The sequence below is a fragment of the Corvus brachyrhynchos genome, unplaced genomic scaffold, assembly GCF_000691975.1.
Source record: "Corvus brachyrhynchos isolate BGI_N302 unplaced genomic scaffold, ASM69197v1 scaffold221, whole genome shotgun sequence".
Taxonomy (NCBI): domain Eukaryota; kingdom Metazoa; phylum Chordata; class Aves; order Passeriformes; family Corvidae; genus Corvus; species Corvus brachyrhynchos.
This window is the reverse complement of record NW_008236622.1, coordinates 171,037-175,472: the sequence shown is the minus strand read 5'-3', so window position 1 is coordinate 175,472 and position 4,436 is coordinate 171,037. Positions and strand designations below refer to the sequence as shown.

The 4,436-nt window shown below is 53.0% G+C and overlaps 1 long non-coding RNA gene across 1 annotated transcript in view; it reads right to left on the bottom strand.

The window, feature by feature from the left end:
• The window catches only part of LOC108444749, a 19,644-nt gene extending 16,124 nt beyond the window's left edge, over positions 1 to 3,520 (bottom strand). The window contains exon 1 of the long non-coding RNA XR_001859409.1: positions 2,878 to 3,520. This is a non-coding gene — a long non-coding RNA (uncharacterized LOC108444749). The remainder of the gene's footprint in view (positions 1 to 2,877) is intronic.
• Between the last annotated feature and the right edge of the window lie 916 nt (positions 3,521 to 4,436).

Sequence of the window (4,436 nt, the reverse complement as noted above, 5' to 3'; positions counted from 1 at the left end):
GAGGTGCTGGGTCGGGCCGCCCCCCCCCCCCCCCAGCCACTGGCAGTACTGAATTGTGGCAGCAAGCTGAGCACAGAAAAACACTGGGGTTTCCAAGGAGAGAAGCATGCAGTTGGTGACAGCATTTTCCCCAGTGTTACCCAAATCTGGAACGAGTTGTAAGAGGCTTGTCATAAATCTGCACTGCCAAGCTCTCCCTGAAAGAATCTCTCCTGACACCCAGGAGGGCAGACCTCCCTCGCCAGAAAGGAGGGGAAGGAGGTGGCTGAGATGGGCAACCAGACACTTCTTCACTGTCTTTTCTCTTTGCTATATGCTCAAAGCAGCCTGCCATGGGCACATTTTTGGAGGTCAGACACCTTGGGGGGATGGCTGCTCGCCAGGCTGGCTGTGGGAGCTGGGCTCTCTGCCCAAGACAAGGCCAGGAGGAAGAAGAGGCTGTCTCCTGCCCTGGGTGATAAACCTCCAGCTTTTCTCCAGCTCCCTTGGAGAACAGCTCAGGTGTACCACCCGTGCTGTGGTCCACAGGCCCTCTCTGTAGGCTCAGAAAACCCATGTTTCATCCCCAGGGAGAAGTGCTGCCCTCACACACAATTAGAGAGCAACTCCCTTCATCCTGCATGTAGTTGTTTTGAAGATCACACGTTGACACCAAACGGCCGTGGAAGTGGGGAAGGGGGACCAGGCAGGTTGTATGAGGCTTTCCTGTACAAGAGAAGGAGGGGGTCATGGTCAGAGCACAGGACAGGGAATTAGGACATCCAGGGTAGGATCCATGATAACAGACTGAGCAGCCCAGCAGGCATGGTGATATCCCACGTCTGTGTGAGCCCAATCATGCTCAGCTCAAAGCCTTTCTGCTGAGGTCTCCTGTGCTGTGCTGGTGCTGTCACACTTGGCATAACATGTCTGTAGGAGATATGGAAAACAGCTCTGAGAAAGACTTATCTTTCCCTCCAATTGCTTCACTTTTTACCACCAAGCTGAAGTAAAACATTTCCTGGCATTCTGTCATGGGGAAATTACATTCTTCTTCCCATTTTAGTGTCAAAAGCACAGGAATAACCAAAGAAACAGTTAACTTCTGGGAGATTTTTGGCTGGAGGAGAAGTGGCAAGGTCTGGGGGCAAGAAGAAGGGATTCAGGCCAAGCAGGGTTGCCCGAACAGCTCCCAGATGCTCCAGAGAAGAGCATCCAAACCAGACCTGAACTGCAGTGTGGAAGCAATTGGTAAAACAAAATCAGTGACCGACTAGCCCATGCACACATCCTGCCAGGCAGGTGCCAGCAGCATCACTCCCCTCTCCCCTCTCTGTTAGCATCATCTGCCAAGCAGGAGATCAAGAATGTGAACACCTGCATCTGCCAGCCCATGAACCTGGAGTCAGAATGAGCTGCTGTGACATACCTGTGACATACCTGTGCCTGCCTGACCCCCTGCCCCCAGCACTGCTGCCCACAGCAGAGCCAAACCAGAGTGCACTGCTTACTGGCAGGGCTTTAGCAGCAGGAAGAATTAGCAGAGAATCTTTTGTGGCCTTAGATCTTAATGAAATTCATTTCCAAAAAAGCCCAGGGTGTCATTGCAGTTTCCAAGCAGAACGAGATCACCTGAGGACTTTGAAAGAGAAAGGAGAGGTACTTCATTAGTGCTACAAGAGCAGAGCTCGGCAGGAAGGGAGAGCAGAGAGTTGAGGCCAGGCCATGCACATGGCAGGGCAGCATTTTGCTCCATCTGTGGCATGGACATCCAAGTATGCTGGATTCCAGGTTAAAAGGATACACACTTGTGCATATTCTTCTATAGGCAAGTGAGATGCCTCTTAAAGGTCACCCTGAAGCTGGCTTCCCTGTGATTCCCTAGGAGTAAAATCAGATTTGAGGCTATAATAATTTAAGAAAAAAATACCAGAATTGCTTTTTCAGCTTCACATAGCCTGGGATCTGGTTTAAGGGCCTTTGCAGAGACAGGCCCTTAAACAAGTAAAGTTTTAACTTTACTTGTTAAAAAATACTTCATACCAGCAGAGTTTGGAGGGATTTTTTTCTTGCTAGTCCTGCAGGCTACCATGGGGAAATTCACTAGCAGGATCTCTGTAGGACTCTGACTCACACAGGAACTTTTATTACTGCTTTAAAATATTTGACTGCCTTTTGGCTGCTGGCAGAAAAGTTATTAAATGTTTTACCAGACAAGGCCAAAAATGCTTTATAAAAGCATCTTGGCCTGGCATAAAGCATATGTCTCTACTTATCTCTGTAGCATGTGCTCAAAGCTTTCACATGCCCCTGGCAGTGGAAGAAACTTGGGACCTTCATGTTTCTAGGCTATGGATAAACAGAGCATCCAATGTCCTGTGCTCGTGTGAGTAAATCTTCTGGTATGGAAATAGTCCTGCTGCAATAGGCAAGATATATAAAATTTGCAGGACTGAAGAGGGTGAGGTCCTGGTACAAACTCTAGATTATGGTTCACATGCAGAACAGCTCTTATTCTTGCAAGTAGTTAATGTCACTCGGTTGGGTGGTATTTTCAGTACTGTGCGACATGTTGCTTCTTTGCTTGAAGCCCTTTCCCCTCCATCGTTGTTTTTATTCCCTTCATCTTCCTCATGTAAGTTAAGATGAATCAAAGAAAGCGTCCCACAAACCAGAGCAGAGATGAACTCTGTCCCAGTGCTGCATGGAAGAAAGCAGGAATAAAATCACTGCCTCCTTCTGTTTTCACAGCAGCAGTTAATCAGGATGTTCTGCGAAACGGGCTGTTCAACAGAAGGACTTGTGCTTGTATTTTGTTGCTCTACTCCCTGAATATTTTGTCGTGTGATACAATGATCAAAAGCAGTGGGGTTATCACTAAAAGTGACTGCTGCTTACCTGCTCAGATAACTGTGCTGCAGGAAAGTAACAAATGCTTCAACTTCTCAGCATCCCTCCATGGGCATCCTGTAGCTGAACACACGTGCAGCAGGGAAAACACAGTGGGTCAGCAGAAGGAGAGAGGATCTGCACGCCAGGGGCCGAGCAGACTGGGAGCAGCCCCATTCCTACCGCACGGAGCAGGGGTATGCCTCGACTGGCCCCCACTGCGCAGGGGTTACCCCTGAAAGGAGCAGCTCTGGGGCTGCTGCCCCCCCAGCCTCAGCAGCTCAGGCTTGCTGGGGAGGTCGTGCTCCAGGAGCCGGGCTGCTCCAGGCTCCTTCCCACGCTGGCAGCAGCGCTGGAGTGCAGCAGCTTGGAGCTAGCTCAGGGCTGTCCCTGCGGGCTTCGCTGGAGGCAGAGCTCACGCGTTACGCTGCTGTCAGCGAGGCTGAACTCCGCTGCAGCGCAGGGGAGGCTCGGGCCCAGCCTCTGACCTGCACCATTTCACTGCAGATTAACCTCAAATTCCACGTTTCAGTGACTTCTGTCGGGGTGCAGATGACAGGGTCGGGCCCCGCCAGGCAGGAGGCGCAGAGTGAGGAATGGAAAGGCTGACGGTGTGAGCCCTCCCTGCACCCCGCTTCCCCCCACACCTCCACCGCTCCATCCCCAGCACCGCCGTGCGCGCTGAGCGCTCCCAGCAGCGCCCACGGGCGAGCAGCCAAGCCCCGAACGGGCGGAGCGGGCTGCGTTTGGCTCGCAGGCTCCTTCCTCGCACGGGTCCGCAGCGCCGGGAGCAGCCCCGCGCGTCCCGGGCAGGGCACAGCCGCGGTAGCAAGGGCCGCTGGTGCCCTCTGTTGTCACAAGAACGCATTGGAGCTGCCGGGAGCACGAGTGGGACGCGCCACCCGCGACGGGCGCCCGGCTCCCGCTGCTTTGGGCTGCGGGTGTTGGGACAGGGCTGAGCCTGGCAGCGCCCAGGGCTCACTGCAGGGAGGGCTCGGTGGGTTTGCGCCCGCACAGGGCAAGAACGGCTGCAGCTCACTCAGCTCTTTCACCTTCTGGCTGCATCAGCCAGGGGGGATCTCAGTGCATGCCAGGATGCCTTCCTAAAGAGTTAGAGATGAGTCTGAAACAGTCCTTTGGAAATCACATCCAGGTTTCCCAACTGAACAGTGCATGTGCAATGGAATTTGCTTTTTCTTTAAAAAAAAGGAGTGCAGCTTTGCAGTGGGCGAGGGCTGATGGCTCAACACACGCAGTGGCACCAAGGCATCTCTGCAGAGAGCAGGGTTCAGCCCTTGCTGCCCAGCTCAGGGGAAAGCTGTTCACACATCGCTTTTCTCAACACGACGTGCCAGCGTGTTCCAACACCGACTGCTCTGAGCATTTCCCTGATTTGGGCACAGGATCGCACCAATTACTTGCAGGGCTGCAAGTGCTGCTACAAGTGACACGGTCACCTGTGATTTTCTTACAGTCTTAGCCCAGAGACCCACAGTACAGACCCTGCAGGCTGTGGCCCCAAAAGACCCATCTGACAATCCAGCCTGTAGCACAACTTTCCTCCCTCC